This window comes from Anabrus simplex, chromosome 2, assembly GCF_040414725.1.
Source record: "Anabrus simplex isolate iqAnaSimp1 chromosome 2, ASM4041472v1, whole genome shotgun sequence".
Classification (NCBI taxonomy): Eukaryota; Metazoa; Arthropoda; class Insecta; order Orthoptera; family Tettigoniidae; genus Anabrus; species Anabrus simplex.
Genome location: NC_090266.1, coordinates 620,404,552 through 620,425,335, shown reverse-complemented (window position 1 = coordinate 620,425,335; position 20,784 = coordinate 620,404,552).

Below are 20,784 nucleotides of genomic sequence, written 5' to 3'. Positions count from 1 at the left end.
CCCACCAGCCGACTATTCTCTCGGATATTGGAACATCCCCCAAATGGATCCTTAATCGAACCAAATTGACTATCAGTTGCTTTGGATAGGTTGCGAAATATTACTTGAAAGCATGGTGTTTATTACAAGTTAACAGCAATCATTACAGTCAAAAATAAAATTCCACCATATATAGTCTTCTCGTGACACCCTTAAGTTACAGAGGAATCCCGATGCTGAAACATGCACCACCCGAGACAGATGTTCAGAATAAACCAACAACACTTGATCCAAGGGGATCTTACATTATATCGTTCTGAAGGAGCAAAACTGCGAAGTGCAGGGAAACAGTAATTCATTATGCGTTTAGAAGGAATGACTAACACTGAAGTTAAATCAGAAGGAACGCCCAACACTGAAGTTAAATCAAAGTGATGAATCACTCGAAAAGTTTTCTTACTAAACCAACTTTCAGGTTACAGGTTAGGAAACAGTTACGTCTCTCAATTCGTTAAAATACAAGTCCACAATGTAAAACAAACAACATGAAATCTTCCCAGTTCTGCGTAACTACAACGACAATTACAAATCTGTCTACCTACAATTGTCCCCTTGAACTAAGCTACAAGTGATCGATAGATCAACGTCTCACATACATATTGTGAATAACGTAAAATGAAAATGAAGTATAATAACAGCTGACGAATCGAAACCGCAATCGCAGTGTAAATTCTACAAAAATAGCTAAATGTCAACACACGGCACTATCAAAACATACCGTACACCCGAACAACAAATCTTATAGTGAAGAAAAATGAACAAATAGAAACGAAAGTTCATCCTACTTGAACACGCGCGGCTAAGCAGTAATGATCAGTCTCCATTAGCCAGGTTTCCACAAAAGACAACCAACCCTTACATTCATGCCGCTACTGAATGCAACGCTGTTATAGGAGCACCTTCCGGCTAGTGATGATTATGCCGAAACATGGCCTAAATAGTACCTGCTAATATCTTCTGTATCTGAATCCACTACTGCAGACACTAACTTCGTTCAAGTCGATTCGCAAAATTGCCTAACCTACGACTTGGCTATGTACAGACGGCGTCCTATTTCTGTCGTCGAGTCAACGTTACAGCGTCTACTCATCTTTAACGATAATTATAACACACTACATCCTAAATCTATCGTTAAGCGAACGTTATGGGGTGTACACATCACTCATATGGCCGGGCGAATTCGAGACTTCAACACAATGTCCAGATATTTAAATCTGATCCTCGTTGAAGTTCTAACACACGAAGTGAAATTCGCTACAGAAATGAACTCGAATCTGGAAACATTACTATGTCTATTTCCTACGATAGAGAGTGAAATCGAAATTAAACAAGAGGTTCGAATAATTTAATCTATTCCTCATTACAATTTAAAGACATGCGGTGATGTTCAATAAATAAAAGTAAACTCAATTCTCGCTTGATATTACGTAATATCACTGGAAACAATAATCACAACTATCACGATATTCCCGGCATAACTCGAATAAGAGGCTGCAAATGATCTGCAATGTCAATACTCCAAATATGTATTATTGTGAACTGTCCAGCGAAGTAACTTCTCATCAACATACGCAGGCTAAACTCTCAATCAAATAAAATTCATTCTCAAACCCGCAATATTTCCAATCCGCGACGTATTCCCCTCGTCAAGATATAGAATAAATTTGAATTTACCATTAATTATTATCCTGATCGTGTGTAAGAATGCATATTGTTCGTGATGTCGGCTATCACCAGCTGCACTTCGCTGGTATCAAATAGATTCGTCACATTGACTTAATTGCCGTTACCTATGGTCTTACATAAAATTATAATCATGGGAGAAAATCAACTTTTACTTAAAGTGTGCTTTACAGTTCACTCACTTGGATTTGACAAACCTTACATTCATCAACATATACATCATGTCACAAAATTTCCTCTCCATCGAACTGCAGAGCACCTTATCCTCGTAATCCTGCTTATTACATATCACTCATAAAATACAGGCCTACCCTGCCTCTAACTTCTTCCTAATTATTCTCATAATAACAGTCTATAATGATAATGTATGCATGCATGTATGTTTCATTGCCATTACAATCAATTTTCTTCTTTCTTGAAAACTTTTAAGTACAAGCGGTCGCATAACCAAACAAATTTATAATCATCTCACAATTAACTTCTCGAAATTTTTCCAGATCTCAGGAGCAAAATAGCATGCAGTGATTTTCTATACCAGAAATACACGGTATCACAAAATTTAAAATTCTGGAAGTGTCAAACATTTTCATGCTTCACTGGATTTCTATATAAACTGCAAGTCTCGCTTACCTAACTACTCAATACATTATTATTATTATTATTATTATTATTATCTCAATGTAATCCTGACGTGATTATAAAATAATAATAATAATAATAATAATAATAATAATAATAATAATAATAATAAATTATTATTATTATTATTATGGTTATTTTATCGTTATCATTATTATAACTTTTACCAGACCGAATATCATTTCACTGATTTTCATTGTAATATTGTCCGGCTCCATGGCTAAATGGTTAGTATGCTGTCCTTTGGTCACAAGGGTCCTGGGTTCAATTCCCGACAGGTTTGGGAATTTTAACCATCATTGGTTAATTTCCCTTGCACGGGGGCTGGGTGTATGTGTTGTCTTCATCATCATTTCATCCTCATCACGACGCGCAAGTCGCCTACGGGAGTCAAATCAAAAGACCTGCACCTGACGAGGCGAACACACCCTGGGATCTCCCAGCACTAAAGGCCATACGCCATTTCATTTCATTTCATTGTAATATTTAAATTCGCATTTAAAAAAATTAAGCACAGTTTCTCGTCTCGCCTCTACAGCGGAATACCGACCAGACAAATCATAGTCATCGCAACATACTTAATTCTACACACGTCACATATACAACGTGGTGTTATGATTTATTAATTAATTTAAAGGGACAAGCATTTATATCTCTAACTACAAAAACATAATATTTGAATTAGACAGACCCGTAACTGTGCCGCTTGACGTAGCGTTATTCTGGCTACATCTCGAAGGGTAACAATCATTGAATTTAGCCCCTCATAATGGTAGGAGGCATTCTTCGCTTAAATACTACCTTATCTATGCACTGATTGTGCACTCGTCTTGAGACAACTCACATGAATTTTCTTGAAGTAATGAGCCTACGAAGAAATTTTATTATACACATATACACAAAAATTAAAAACGCAGCCCCGTGTCGAATATTCAACTGATGCAGTTTGTGGAAAATTTCCACCTCCTCTTCACCAGGTGTTCCACAGATGCGAATGGCCGTGACAAATGATGTTATTTCTGCCAGACCCCAACAATCCTCTCTTAAATATTGTTAAAATAACCTTGTTCACAATAATTCCAAAGAGCTATCTGTGACTTTGTTGTCTTCCTTCGCAGAAGTTCATGAGTCCTACAAACAAACTCCTATGCTATTCCTAACTACCATGGATGGATGTCGCGAATACAATGTTTAAATATCTAAGTCGTCTTCACTCCACATTATTACTTTGTAAAATTATCGTCTCTCAAGCCAACTGGCTTTTGAGATTTCACAGTCTATCTCCTATACTTTAACTTCGGAATTCCTCTTCTTGATATCACTGGACGTAGGTTCACCATCTCGGACAACTGCAAGATAACTGCCTGTCTCGCTGGTAGAAGGGGTATTTATGCATTCTCTAGAGACGCGATACGTTGCATCATCTATTATTGTGCAATCGTTCCATTTGATGACCGCTGGTCCGATTTCTTTGAGACTCACCCCATAGATTCCGCCTATTTTTCCAATCACAATTGTGCTGTTCGCTGATTTCTCCTGTTTCTTTCACGGGCGTAATTAAATAATTCCGTGTACGATGGTTCCCGCATATTTGACCGTATGTCCTTTATACGTGTCTGCCAGGATAGATCCTAACTTCTCTCTGAGAGAAATTAAATACATTTGCACCCTGTGAAGTTAGCTTCGTCGAATGTTTCCCAAATTTTTAAATTAATTTTTCTTCGTTAGTGACAGTGCCGAAATCTCTCACAATGAGGGTTATCAGCCAGAATTTCATTATTAGTTACTCGGGGTCTTCCGAAATGCTCCGACTTCGTTCCATTATTTTGTGGATCGCCTCTTGCTGTGAGTTGACACGCCACGGAACACGAGGCGAGCTTGCAATAAAGAAATGGATGCGGGACATTTCCTCCAACTCGCAGTTGGCCCTATATAACAGTGCGGCGGTGCTTTCAGTAATGTAGAATTATAGGTTCATATGGTTTGTCTCTTCTGCTGCCACTCATTTCATCTCATGGGATTACTGCTGCGTCCCAAGTAAAAGAGCATGCCTGAATATTGGCTGGGGGTTAGATTACTTTGCACATGCTGTATGATAGCCCCGTCAACAACTAATGAAAGCTCGTACTTACAGAGAGATAACTCCTTGGAAGAGAATTGTATGTATGTATGTATGTATGTATGTATGTATGTATGTATGTTTAGTCGTCAGCCCGAAGGCTGCTTGGATCCTCAACAGCTCCGCCATCAGCTGTCATAGATGGCCTACGCGTCACTGAAGAGGCGTACTAGGGAAGTGAGGAGTGAGGTAGTTTCCCGTTGCTTTCCTCACTGAGCCAGAAGTTACATTACATATCAGTCTGCCAAGCCCACTGAAATGCATGCACCAACCGACCCTATGAGCGACAGCTTCACACCATTCATACCAGGGACTAGCTGCAAAAGCAATGGCATTTCTAGCATCGCTCATACCTCAGTCATTTTCATATTGTCAAAGCCAAGTATAAGACAGAGACATATCAATGGAAGTAACAAAATTGCTCTAGCCTATACCAGAAGACATAGTGTACTGTAAACACTAGGCCCCGCCAGCAAAGGCATCGGAAGAGAGTTATCAGTCAAAAAAATCTGCAAGAGATACACAAGAAGTGCAAGATCATTGGCAACTTCGCTGTAGAACATTTTCTCGAAACATCGTAACTTTGCAACATTACTTCCTAACTTGCTGACGAATGTTCTCAAGTTTGGTCGAAGTAGGCGCTGGAGCTTTAAAGTGAAGGCATATGCTCTAGGCTTGTTTAAGCGAAGTCTTATTTGCTATCATCCTTTGCGGAAACTGATCCTAATGCCTTCCCTTCGAACCCTTACCAAAATTCTGAATTTCTCTCCCGGTATGAGTGAATGTTATTTATTGTAGTGTTGTGAAGAACTAAGAAAGTCATGTTTTATTCTCTTCAGCCTTATTTCTTCACTAATTGGAGTATTACTATGTGAAATATTATTAGTTATTGTTCAGTTTACATGTCAATGTGTAAATGAATTTTGGTTAGGTACCTGAGTCATTAAAAACCCTGTCTAAACAGTGACAGGAGCCATATCCTACTCAAACTTGTGTCTACTGCGTATCTCACACATGCTGGTATTCTTTCTCCCTCATTCTCCTTTGTAGTCTGATGATTACAGTGATACATTGATTTTCTGTCTTGAAAAAAGAGATAATTTTTGGTTAAATCCGGAATATCAATAGAAAAATCCTTTCCATGGTGAAGATTTTCCTTGCATCTGCTGTGTAGTCGTCTTGAAATCTGGAATATCCTTCCTCATCCAACCGTTCCTTATCATGCAGACTGTTGCCAGTGCTGTGCTATATAGTTAGCGAGTTTAATGGAAGTGGTTTATCAATAGCCACCTGTGTAAGCAATACGTGTGAGCTGAATTACATACCCAAAATAATGAATATGTGGGGAAGGACAGCAGCTAATATTTAAAGGATTTATCGACCTTTGATGTGTTCTTCCATTTCAACATGCCAACTGCAAAAGAAAGGAGTGTATAACTGAAGTGGGCTAAATTTACCTCATTCAGTTATTAGTCTCTTATATCATGCAGGAGACTGTAGAAATATACTGTAAATTCTAACGTCAGTCTATTGCAATAGGAACAGAGTAAACGACAACATCCCAGGCAAGAACACATTTATAGCGCGTTTTATATTTACATGTAATAGATCTAAGAATTTAGCTTACACTTCTGCCACCAGCGATTCAGGTTTGAATGAAAATTTTGTATTTCAGAAATATTTTCCCATCAGAGCTCAGGAAATATTTGTTATGTTTCTCCAGGTCTTGTGCAGACTCAGATAAAATACCAATACCATGGGGAAATCGAAGAGTTTGGATTTTCCCTCTTTGGATTGTGATTCCATTTTCAAATTCCTCTTTGATTTCCTTTACCACCTGTTCTATGTATACAATGAAAGGGAGAGTGGACAACTACACGCTTGTCTCACTCCTTCCTGAATTGCTGCTTCTTTTTTTCATAGCCCTACACTCTTGTCACTGCAGATTTTTTTTTGTTTACAGATTGAAGGTAATCCTTCTTTCTCGTTATCTGATCCAGATCACCTTCAGAACCGTAGTAGCCTGGTCCAATCAACATTATCGAATGCCACTTCTAGATCTACGACGAATGTTATGTATGTGAACATGTTCTCTTTAATTAGAACCTCTTAAGATCAGAAGTAGAGCCAGTATTGCATCGCGTTCCCACATTTCTTCTGAAGCCAAACTGATCTTATCCAAACTCAGCTTCAGTTGGTCTTTCCATTCTTCTGTATATAATACGTATTACAATTTTACAAGCGTGAAATGCTAAACTAATGGTGCTGTAGTTTTCACACTTGTAAGCATCCGCTATCTTGGGAATAGGTATAACAACACTTTGTCTAAAAGCCGAGTGGGACTTCTCCTGTACAATACATCTTACACACTAAAATCAAATTCCTTCGCCAAGCTGATTACTCCTAATTCTGAGGGTATGCCATCAATTCTAGGTGCCTTGTTACTATTTATGTCTTTCAAATCTCTGTCAAATTATGACGTCAAAATTGGGTCTCCCTTTTCATCAGCATCAACAGCCTCATTTTGTTCCAGCACCTTATCATCTAAGCCTTTCCCTTGATACAATTGTTGAATATGTTCCTGACATCTTTCTTCCTTGTTTTCTTTCCCTAAAAGTGGTTTTCTATCTGGGCTCTTAATATCAATACACCTACTTTTCCTTTCTCCAAAGGTTTCCTTGATTTTCCGGTATGCAAAATCTATCTTTCCTATGACAATACGACCGTCAACATCCTTGCGCTTCTCTTTCAGCCTGCACATTCTATCTACTTCATTCTTTAATCACCTGCATTCATTTCTACCCTCGGCATTTTTAGCATTATGTTACTATCGTCGTTCGTCAGTCAGGTCTAGTATCTCCTGAGTTTTCCATTAATTCTTACTTGATCTTGCCTTTATTCATAAGTTTTCTTCAGGAATGTCCACTCTTCGTTTAGTGTGTTTCTTTCAGCCTTTTAGTTTAATCCTTGTTCAACGTGTTCCTTGAAACCATCTCTCACTCTCTTTCCCTTCACCTCGTCTAGATTCCATCTACTTGTATTGCTTCCTTCTCACCAGTTAACGGTCAGAGCCTACGCCTGCTCCTGGGAAGGTTTTGCAATCCAACACCTTGTTTCTGAATCTCTGATTAATCATAATGAAGTCTATTTTATACCTTCCAGTGTCTCCAGGCGGTGTCCATGTATAGAGCCGTCGTGTGTGGTGTTTGAACAAAGTATTACCAAGGACTACATTACGATCGATGCAGAATTCTATCAGCCGACTTCCTCTTTCATTCCTTTTTCTTCTGTTATATCACCTTATCTTGCTTGACCTACCATTGAATTCCAATCTCTCATCATAATTAGGTTCTCATTTCTTTTTACACATTGTGTTAAACATGTTCTCTATTCATAAATACTTTCTAGTACCTCATCATCTGTTGAACTAGTTGGCGTGTAGACCTGCATTATTGTGGTGCGCATAGTCCTGGTGTCTAATCTTGACAACAAAAATTCGTTCGCTATGCTGGTCGTAATACCTTACCCACTGGCTTGTTTTCTTATTTATTATTAAACCAACTCCTGTTTTTCCCCCGTTTGATTTTGTGTTGATAATTCTGCAATACCCTGACCAAAAGTCCTACTCTTTTTGCCAATGTATATTTTTCACTTATACCAACTACGTCTACTTTAATCTACCATTTTCACCGGGCGAGTTGGCCGTGCGCGTAGAGGCGCGCGACTGTGAGCTTGCATCTGGGAGATAGTAGGTTCGAATCCCACTATCGGCAGTCCTGAAGATGGTTTTCCGTGGTTTCCCATTTTCATACCAGGCAAATGCTGGGGCTGTACCTTAATTAAGGCCACGGCCGCTTCCTACCAACTCCTAGGCCTTTCCTATCCCATCGTCGCCATAAGACCTACCTGTGTCGGTGCGACGTAAAGCCCCTAGCAAAAAAAATCTACCATTTTCCTTTTTCAGATTTTCTAGACTACCAGAACGATTCAAAGTTCTAACATTCCACGCTCCGACTCGCAGCGTATCAGTATTCATCTTCCTGATGATTGTCCTCTGTCGTGTAGATCCCACCTAGAGTCGAATGGAGGACTATTTTATTTCCGGAATATTTTACCTGGGAGGAAGCCATCTCCTCAGTACACGACTAATTAATTAATTCATTCATTGATTCACTAATACATACAGAGCGAGCTGCATATCATCGGGAGTTAGTTATGGCTGTCGTTTCACGTTGCTTTCAGCCGTGCAGCAGTATAAACACAACTAAGGTCATATCACTCAATCACTCAGACTTCGACCGCCCTTGCAACTTCCGTAAGGTTGCTGGTGATTTCGCAGTAGGTTTAACTACAGTGTTATCCGGCCAACGCTCACGCACCATTATTACAGGACTTCGAGGATTTCTTTGGGAATTTATTTCCTCCATACTTTTGATCCACTTGTTTATCAGAGCCTGCTGATTTATTCTGCATGATGGAAAAAGTCCGCCTACAATTTCAATTAGGTTTCAAACCTTTGTTAGTCTGGTCTCTCGACAGATACCCATCTGTGATTATTGCACCTACGGCTCGACTACTTGCTTCACTGGGGTACCGAATACCCCCTCCCCACCGCGTCAAGGTCACCTGGTTCACATGGGAGGTCAGTAAAAGTAGCAATATATGGATTAAGATAACTATAGTCATGAAATTATATTTTATCTATGCTTGAGTCTGGTCTCTCGACAGATACCCATCTGTGATTATTGCACCTACGGCTCGACTACTTGCTTCACTGGGGTACCGAATACCCCCTCCCCACCGCGTCAAGGTCACCTGGTTCACATGGGAGGTCAGTAAAAGTAGCAATATATGGATTAAGATAACTATAGTCATGAAATTATATTTTATCTATGCTTGAGTTTGGACGCAATAAGTATATAAAATATTTCAATGAATGCTTTTTGAATGCGAGTACGTGAACATATCAACATTTACCGAAATGAGTGATAGCAATCGTACAATTGTCGAAGGCCAGCAGAAAATGATAGTACCTTTGCTAAAGTTTATTGTAAAGGTGACTTTATGCAAGAACAACAGGAGCCAGGAAGAAACGTGCAGATAGTACTGTTCTCTACAAAAAATTCTATTATCGATTTTTCCAGGGTCAAAATTATCATCATACTTCTTAAAGGTTAACAAGGAAAGATATTCAGTGTCCTTGTTCGAATATTCGACGTAGTGGCATTCAGTTCATAGGTCCCAGAGTTCGATTCGCGGTCGGAAGGCGCGTGACTTTAATTACTCTAGCTCGGGATCTAGGTGCTTGTGTTAGTTGTAATTTACATCCAATTTACTAGCAACCATCACAGAGCACGCAAAAGGAATAACTCCCTCCAGAGAGGTTTGATGTTAGGAAGGGCATCCGTTCGTAAACCTGTGATTAATCCACATTAATGCCGGACTAAGATAACCGGGAAGGGGGCTAGGAAGGATAAGTGGTAGAAGAAGAAGAAGGAGACGCGTGAGAATCGACGCACATCCTAGAAGTGCTTGTAATTTTCTCTGCCATTTTACCAATATTATTGACTTTCAATTGATAATTTGGAGACTTTTGGCAATTATTAGTTGGTAACACTGAGCTTGAGTGCCTACCAGATATGTTGAGGAAATTATGAGGTCCATTGCAGCACCTCTATAGTTATCTATCGCTAGGATTCAGATACATATTCGAAAACATGCAAGAAAATTCAATTCCAATTATTTCATGGAACGGGTGTGGTAAAGATAGCTATGTGAACATATACATCATCAGTAAAAAGATCTTGGAGCACTGCAACTTGGAGTTCCATCGTAGAGATCGCATTGTCTCACAAGTTACGAAAGAGGGTGTCGTGTTTTCATTAGCCATATTTCTTCCGTATTCATGTGTTGGTTCTACACAAATGGCGTCGTACTCCAGTTTAATACCATGTTATAATCATAACGACAGAGCTGTTCTTTTTAGGTGTAGAATTGCTGGTGATTTCGCAGTAGGTTTAACTACAGTGTTATACGGCCAACGTTCACGCACCATTATCACAGGACTTCGAGGATTGCTTTGGCAATTTATTTCCTCCATATTTTTGATGCACTTATTTGTCAGAGCCTGCTGATTTATTCTGCATGATGGAAAAAGTCCGCCTACCATTTCAATTAGGTTTCAAACTGAAATGTTTTCAGGAGCAAGTTCAAAGGATTAACGAGATGAAGGGAGATGGGAAGGTCTCCAATAGCGCCAATTGCATTTGCCGCTCGTGTCAGGGTACGTTTTATAAAATTCCATTGCTATGCTCTCTTTCATCCATGTAAATCGACGTTAAATGTGACGCAGTTATGAAATCCTCTGTTGCGAACTTCATTACACGCAGTACTGTGCGGATGACAGCGTGCTCATAAATTGACACCAAGTATTGCCGTGATGGGAGCTGCCGTACTTGGCTTGGATTAATATCAACTTTCGATTTTGTTCCCGTGTTTAAAGGGATTCCAGAGGTTTTGTTCACGGCACGTTTGCCACTGTATAGCGACTTCCCTATCACACTACAGCGACGAGCTGGGATGTGAATATCACTGTACTGTATTGTTTCGTTTGACTCGTTGCTATGATCACGTCACGAAAAACTAAAAGCTTGATTTTCATTGTTTTGTTTGAGAGCATACGAGGTATTTCAGTAAAAGCGTACAGAAGTTAAACAGGAAATAGGTGATGCTCTAATGAACATTTTGTGATAGTGAACCTTGGGCCTCAGGAACCAACTTAAAGAGCTATGGACTTAAACATGACTATCACTATTATTGTTTTTCGGATTATTTAAAATTAATTTTACATGTTTTCATTGACGTTATGTTTGTACATAACTTGCAGTTATTACCGTTCAGTACCACTTCACAGTTAACGTGAGTTAAGGTACAATTTTGTACCTCACAAAAGTTGCTCAGAATGATTTAACAAGGAAATGCACATTAAAACATGTAAGAATTTGCTGTAAATAATCTGGAAAACGATAATAATGATTGGCATGTTTAAATCAATATCTCCTGAAGACAACTTCTCAGACACCATGTTCTCTGTCACAAAATGTTCAGTAGGGCATGCGTGATTTCTTGCTTACATTTTGCACGCTTTTACGGAAATAGGCCTACCCTGCATGACAAATCACTACAGCGATATTTCATATATGTTTTCAGAACAGAATTTTATAGTGACAAAGCGAGTTGGCTGCGCGTCTCGGGTCACGTAGCTGCGAGCTTGAATTCTGGAGATGGTTGGATCGAACCACACTGACGGTAGTCCTCAAGAACATTTTCTGGGGCTTTCCATTTTCACACCAGCCAAATGTTCGGACTGGGCCTTCCTTCCCAATTCTAGATCTTCCCTATACTTGCGCCACAGAAAATCGTCGATGTTAAAACCACTACCAAAAATAAAAACCCGCAGAATACTCTTTCTTCGGAAGACGTACTTGGCCAAAGCCCGGACGGCGTTACCAATAGCCGTACTCTGCGGTGGTTATAGTTTACCATTGTTAAGTGTTATTCAGAGGGTGAAAAATAAGTTTATTTAATGTATACCTGTATACTGAGTTTCGTTAATCTATTTGATGATTTTAAAACTGTGACGGCAAATAAAAACTGTCTATAGAATAACATATTAATAGTAGTAATAGATAAAGTATATAAACATTGTAAATAGTTATGTAATAAAAATCAAGCAATAAAATCCGCGATTTTTTTCGCAATTCGTTTTACGTCGCACCGACAAAGATAGGTCTTAAGGTGATGGTGAATCTCCGTAGGGCTTGTATTCACGGAGACCTGATACGCTCAATATGAACTGCTCGAAAGACGGCACAGGTGAATAACACGAGCCACGTATTCTCTCCAGTTTTCAGATATAATGGTCCGGCAAAATCTGTACCCGTGACTTAAAATGCTGCGATTATTATTATTATTATTATTATTATTATTATTATTATTATTATTAATATTATTATTATTATTTTGTACATCTGAGAGCGGAGGTTGTGGATTCTTTGTATCCAACATAGAATATGTATTACCGTAGCTGCTTATTGAGATTTCAGTGTACTCTGAATTGGGTTTTGTGTTGTGATTTTATGAAATTTTACGCCTGTCTTATTTAGGAGATGAGGTGAGTTTTGTTAGGGCAGGTCCTCAACTGCACTATTGTTTAAACTATCTTGTTACATAGTGGCATTTCGACGGGACTTCTCATAAGCCGCTTGACCGAAGCAGCAGCTGTATTTTCAGGCAAGGAAAATTCCGGGTACCGGGCGCTGGAACATTTAGGCCAGAATGTAGTAATACCTTATGACATAAAATGTGCCCACAAGTAACGAATGTAAAGCTGCCAAAGTGTAGAAAGTTTGCATATTTCAATTAGAAAGCGAAATCCTATTTTCTAGCAGTATTTTACCGAACAGATTTGTATCTCTCTGTCGTTTATAGCGGGTATGAAGTGGAAGGGTCTGTCTGTTGTGAATTTGATCTCTGGGAGAAAATAATGCAGAAACTTCGTCCGATAGCACATTTCCACTTCGTTCTAATCAATTTCAATAAGCAATCGAGATCTTTTGTAGATACTATACACAAAATTTGAAAGCTATGCACATTATCCAATCTCAATTCTTGCAGTAGATTATTGTGGCTCTATACCGTGGTCTTCTGAGTATCCAGTCTGTAACTCAAACCTTCCTAACTCTCCTATTTTCCCCCTTATTCATAAGAATCGAGAGAGCTGCAGCACATCCGATCTGCCTGCATGTCACCATTTTGGTTGACTGGCACTGAAAGCATATATAAACAGTATCTACAAGTTATTGTTGCAAGTTACTTGTGAAAAACTTGTGCAAATAACTTGTTTAGTTTCTTGTATTAAGTATAAACCCGGCAGCAAGTGCCTTGCAAAAATTTGCAGCAATAACTTGCGCTAGTTATTGCAGTAATTTACTTACATGGAATAACTTGCTGCGCCAATTTCAAGTGTAAGATCATCAGCAAGCTGCCTTGCGGGGGTGAGTAATTTCTTGGGCTGACGCTTGCAGCCAGTCACATGCTAGCAGTGTGACGGAAACGTCGTAAGAATCCGCAACTTACTTACACGGATGGAATCCGATCCTATTTTGTGCAAGTAGAATGCCAAACTTGGTAAGTAGGTGATCACATTTCACATATTTATTTCTCTGCAGTTAATTCAAAGACAGAATTAAGACACCCAATGCTTTCAGTACCAATACGGTGGACTCTAACATGCCACAGAAAGAAATACTGAGGATATGGCACAACCTGAATGCACAGTTTTCCAACGAAGTAAAGAAACTTTTAAAAATAAAAAGTGGCTCCTCAGTGATGCCAGTCGAATCTCGGAGGATGTATTTTTCTACTATTAAACTGATAGAGAGTAGCATAGCAACGATTTCAGACAAAGTATCCTCCTTTACCAAAGGTAAGCCTACTTTTTTCGCACCTGAGAGCGAGGCGAGGTTGTCGATTTTTTGTTCCCATTACAGAATATATGTATTATTGTCATTGCTTGTTGAGATTAATTTTTGTGTTGTGATTTTATGAAATTTTACGCCTGACTTAATTAGGAGATAACGTGAGTTTTGTTAGGGCAGGTCCCCAACTATCGCATAACGTAGCGGCATTTCGACGGGACTTCTCATAACCCGTTTGAAGGAAGCAGCAGCTACCTTTTTGGACCAGGAAGATTTCGGATGCCGAGCGTTGGAATATTTTAGGCCAGAGGGTAAATACAATATGATATAAAATGTGTCCACTGTTACGAATGTAAAGCTGCCAAAACGTAGAAAGTTTAAATAGTTGAATCAGAAAATGAAATAATAATTTCTAGTAGTGTTTTTACTGAAGATATTTGTATCTCCTTGTCGTTTACCGCGGGTATGAAATGTTCATTGTGAGTTTGATCTCTAGGAGAAAATCACGCAGAAACTTCGTCAGGTAGCACATTTCCACTTCGTTCTAATGAACGTCAGTAAACAGTCCAGATCCTTTGCAGACATTCTGAACATTTTTTTGAAAGATTTCCGCATTCTCGATTCTTAATTCTCGCAGCAGATTACTGTATACTCAATACTGTGGTATTCTGAGTATCCAGTTCCAAACCCAAACCTTTCTTTCTCTCTCTCTCTCTCTCTCTCTCTCTCTCTCTCTCACCTCTTTTTCCCTTTATTCATAAGAATTAAGAGAGCCGCAGCACATATGGTCTTCTTGTATGTCGCCATTTTGGTTGACTGGCACTGTAAGTACATGTAAACAGTATCTGGAAGTTACTACTGCAAGCTACTTGTGAAAAACGTGTGCAAGTAACTTGCTTAGTTTTCTTGCATGAAGTGTAAAACCAGCAGCAATTGTCTTGCAACAATTTGCAGCAATAAGTTGCGTAAGTTGCTTGCTAATGTAAACCTACCTATAAGCAAGGGAAGAGGAAGGATTTCAAGATCTATCAAGATATCTCATTGATCATTGTACCGGGAAAGGTGTTCACTGGCATTTTGGAAGAGAAGGTGCGATCAGTGGTTGAGAGTAAGTTCGATGAAAACTAGAGTGATTTGAGACTACAGAGGGACTGTCAGGATCAGATTTTCAGTATGCGCCAGGTAATTAAAAATGCTACGAGAGGAATGGAGAGTTATGTTTATGTTTCGTAGAGCTAGAGAAGGCATATGACAGAGTACATAGCGAAAAATTGTTAGCCGTACTGGGGACTATGGAATTAAGGGTAGATTATTCAAAGCAATTTATATTGACAATTGGGCTGCAGTGAGAATTGATGATAGAATGCGTTCTTGGTTCAAGGTACTTACAGGGATTGGAGAAGACTGTAATATTTTGCATAGTTTACATGGATCATCCACTGAAAGGTATTATGTGGCATGGAGGGAATCACTTAGGTGGAAATATAGTAAGCAGTTGGCCTAGGCCGGCGACTTGGTCTTAATAGCAAATTGTGGTGAAAACCTGCAGTCTAATATCTTGGAACATGAAAATAGGTGCAATGAGTATGATATGAACATTAGCCTATCCAAAGCGGAAGTCATGCCAGTAGGTAAGGCACCTAAGAGAATTGAATTTCTGGACGGGAATAGAAAGCTGGAACATGTGGATCATTTCAAGTACATGGGATGCGTGTTCTCCAATGATGGTAATATAATAAGAGAGACTGAATCATGATGCAGCAAAGCTGATGCAGTGAGTTCGCAGCTGTGATCGACAGTATTTTGTAAGCAAGAAGTGAGCTTCCGTACCGGTCTTTGCTGTACGGGAGTATAACGTACGTTGACTCAGGATATCTTATTCATACATTAGAAGTGAGATACATAAAAGTAGCGGAGTGATCGCTTGTACAAACAAGTGGGAACAATGACAGGAAGTTACTCAGAATGAGGAGATAAAGGCTAAGTTGGGAATGAACTCGATCGACGAGGGTGGACGCATGGACCGGCTTCGGTGGTGGAGTCATGTGATGTAAATGGAGGAGGATAAACTACGTAGGAGAATTATGGACTCGGTCATAGGGGTAAGAGATGCAGAGGGAGACCAAGATGACGAAGGTTAGACTCGATTTATAATGATTTAGTGATACGAGGTATCAACTAAACGAAACAAAGTTACACAACGAGTTTAGTAAAATCACAGAGGCTTGTAGAGTGAACGCAGAAAGGCATAACGGTCTATAATGAAGATGTATGTATTTAATGAAATATTTCACATGAATAGTATGCAATTTACATAAATTGCTGTGCGTGTAATATTATCCATGTTAAGTGAGTCATCGTTGTCTATGTACAAATTAAAGAAAACACAATTTTGTCTGTGCACTTCATTTTAGCCTCGTATTTTTTATTTTAAATCTCGAAATTATGCGTAAAAATGTCGGAAGTGCATCATGAGGTTCTAGATGTACGCATATCTCGATCACCGTCTTCCCTTTTTCTCATCAGTTTTCCTTTACACGATGTTGCAAATTAAATCTGTCTCATCAGGTGCGCAACTGTACTGTGATTCAAATATTCCGGACATCCCCGGTACTACCTTGTTCTTCACCACTTGACTCTCCCGCTCCCCTGCTTCTTGTAACTTGTAGAATGAACTCAAATTCATATAAATACTTGCCACCGGGCAGGTTGAACGAGAGCCCGTTCCCTGGTAGATGTACGAGCACATTATCATGGACAGAGCTGGTTCTCTGCTCCATGGACTGCAACAATTTTCCAGGTGAGACATAGAGAGCAAATAATGTGAGATATCTTATTTTATTATCATATTCGTCGTTCCTGACGGAGTTGGGGGAGTAATAAACGTACAGGCCACTGTCTTTCTTTCTTTCTTTCTTTCTGTGTCAACGAGCTACGGAGTTTTGAACGACTCTAGGGGTCACATTCTCATTTGATATATTCGAACTTTTCTAACCTTTAAGATATTATGTAAATCCTCGTGTGTTTTGGACTCATTGCTCCGTGCATCTAACAATTTTTCTGGTCATGTTTTTCGCTTTTTTTCACCTCCTCCATTCCCTAGCCTATCCCATATCTTGTTAAAATTGTTTGTATCAATCACAGTAGGCCTATATAGATCCTTAAGATATTTTGCACAGGAATTGAACAACCTTAGCTTCTACTTCATAATTTGTTTAGCAATGTTTGGTGAATTTCATTGTTTATCATGTTTAATAGGCTTATTTTGCTTACCTAAATTTATATAGCACTTGTTTATTCCCCTGGAACATTAGTCATTGTAAATATTTCCGATACTGATGTATGTACATGTAGGGGCCTAGCATAACTGCTTTGACTGAAGTTGTTTTCATCACCCCTTTTTGTATGTATCCAAGAATCTTTCCCCAACGTCTTTTGTGAAACTTATCTTAACTCGCTTTGGAAATCACTCCTGCTATTGTTTGTTATACCCCGCTGGTCAGAAATGTACACACTGCATTTATTGAAATAAAAGTAATTGTTATTGTTGAAACTATCACTTCCTTTAAGTATATTTATCGCTATCACTCTCTACATCTCAGATCCCTCACGCCTTATTTTCCACTGCGTGTGCTTGCTACGATAACTGTTCTTTATTATTATTCTTGATCTCTTAACCAGGGCCGATGACCTTAGACGTTAGGCCCCTTTAAACAACAAGCGAGCAGATCTCATAACCTGTTCTCAATTATCGAACTCGGACTTAGCCAACGACCCGTAACACAACCATTCTTACCTTCCCTTCCTCTATTTCATTGAAGAGACTTTTCTTTGCATTACTTCTCTCAACACCACAGTGGTTCCCTTTATTTCAATAGGGCTATAGCTTGTTCGGTTTAATCTTCTCGAAATCCACATCTCAGCAGCTTCTAGTCCGTCCTATACTTGTTACACCAGGGTCCATTTTTCACTCTCACTCCACACATAAGACTTAAACAACTTTACCTGATTTCAGGCTTAAGATTTTTTTACAATTGGCTTGAAGTCGCACGGACACACATAGGTCTTATTGCGAAGGGGGGATAGGATAGGACTGGGAGTGACAAGGAACTGGCCGTTGCCATAATTAAGGTGCATCTCTAGCATTTGCTTTGTCTGAAAATGGGTAAACCACGGAAAATAGCCTACATGGCTACCGACAGTAGAGTTCGAACCCACTATCCCCTGAATGCAAGCTCACAAATGCTCGCCTCTTACCACACGGCCAACTCGCTCGGTGTAAGTTGTTATAGATTAACAAGTAATTTTTCTTTCAGAATGCATTCTTCGCATAGCTATCCACTTTTTAACCTCCCTCATGCTTCGGTTATTTTTAATGATAATTCTTCCAGGGTATTATTATTCATGGAGACACCCGCGCAGAAGTCAGGGGTACTAACCATTGCACCAGTAATGCTACAGCTGCATACAACAGGTATGCAGTCTGTTAAATTAATAAAGGACAGTTTTCTCGTTAAATAAGGGCCAATGGCACAAATCGTCGGACACGTATCCGTTCACTTTTGACGAGATAAACCTCCCTAAGTTTGAACGAACGAAATCGGTGATCCAACAGCTACGACTTCCCCTTGTCAGTAGGTTGTAACAACGAAACGCTAGCACACTCGCTGTGATTCTTCTTTACGGGGATAAGACATATCCTACCACTGATGTTCTTATATCTTCCAGCACGAAACTCAACGACCCAGTTTACAACCCGCATGCATCTTTCTCTATCTCCTAGTTCTGCAAGTAAAATATCGGGAAATGCTAAGCTGAAAGCTATCTGGAAGTCGATAACCACTGCATCGATCCTTCCACCATTATTTTAAAGACTTCGTGTTATCGCGACTTAACGAACCCAGGTGACTCTCGCATGAGAAAGCCGCCCTAAGTATGTGTTCTCTATCCGATAATCAAGCCTTCGCTTCCTTCCTACATCCAGTAACTGATTACTAGGTGTCACATTTCATAGTATTTACTACGGATCTGACTCTCCCTCGTCGATGAATATGAATGCAGCAAGGAATGAGGCTCTTTTCACTGTCTGCTTAACTGCTACAGGTAATGAGACACGCCGGTTGGCTGGATGTTTGCCCTAAAAACGAGTTAGTTTGCTTGCTATTAACTTTATTGGCACACATCTCTCTTTCAGTATTTTTAAATGCCAACTCTAGCAAGATTTCACAGAGCGAGTTTGCAACGGGGTTTGGGCAACGTAGCTGTGACCTAGGATTCGTGAGACAGTCAGTTCAAACCCCACTGTTGGCAGTTCTGGAGATTATTTTCTGTGGTTTCCCATTTCTGCACCAGAAAACTGTGCCTGAGTTAAGGCCTCGGCCGCTTTCCATCCAGTCCTAGACTTTTCCTATCCCATCAGCCACAAGACCTGTGTCGGTGCGACCTAAAACAAATAGCAAAAAGAAAAAAGACAGGATTACATCTGGAAACCATAATCATACTAATAAAGTTTCGTATGTGAATGTAACTGCCCCGGGTGCGCAAACTTTGCATCACGATGAGCGAATATGAAAGCTACATTTTTAATTATCAACAAAATATTCAAATATGATTGTGTATGGATGAAACCATAAAAGTGTGAGGCTTAGAGGAATCAAGCATTTTTCAGCATTTTTCCCTGACTTGACTGAAATGTTCAAAACTCGTCTCTTCTTGAAGCATGATCACGACATATTAACATCAAAACAATTCCCACGTGATATTTTTGTACTCGACAAAGGAATATGGAATAGCACATATTATGCAGTATGTGACACTCGAGGAATGAACGCTGGGCTTCAAGAAGAAACCGACTTCCAATAAATAAACTTAAATTAATCGTAGCTAGTAAAACTGCGCAAAGTAATCGTTACACAACGAATACATTTATATCTGGGCATGTCCGATGATTTGGAAACCCAGTTCAAATAGTATGACCTACATAGCATTTACATCTGAAAACATATTCTTGACGAATAGTTAAACTGTTTTTAAAACGAAATACTAAATGTTTCTTTACCATTTCTATAAAATACAATTTCACTCAAGAAATATCCTCCCTGACTTGATTCAGTGAATAATATGCGTCCAAATATGGTGTATTGATAACATATCTTCATTTGAATTTTCGAAGCCGACATAAACATTCTCATAGTAGTTTTACTTACGCTCTTGCTGGCGTACTCTTTCCACCTAAAGGTCTAGAAAACTTGAAGATAATGAGGAGGCACTGATTGCATGTAATTGCTCAACCTCGGTGAATTGCAAAAGGAAAATAACGTCTAAACTTTAAAAGCAACATCGGAAAATCTTGACTGAGCTTAAACTTCACTTCATTCTTCCGTGTATTAAGGTCAGAAACAGAAATTTATGTTATTTCACTACAGAGATTTTATCTCCTGACCGAGAAAATAAGTTTATAATTTCAATTTATTTGATTTATAATCTTGTTCAGCTCCCTTGCTAGCATCAAGGTCGTCGATTCAGAACTTCCCCGTTTCAATTCCCAGCCGGATCACAGATTTTAACCGCGTCTGGTTTATTCAGCTGACTCTGACACTGGGTGCTTGTGTTTGAACAGAGTTTTCTTCATATACACACAACACATCTCACTAACAACCGCCACAGACACACGCAGTATTATTAACATGCTTGAATTAGCCTCTGTTCAAAAATGTAATGCGGTAGGCCTGTATTTCGTCTATGTTCCTGTACAAGAGGCAGTCCAATGGTATTAGACAGAGAACAGCACTGAATAGGCCTTTGCTATAGCATAGCTGGATATGT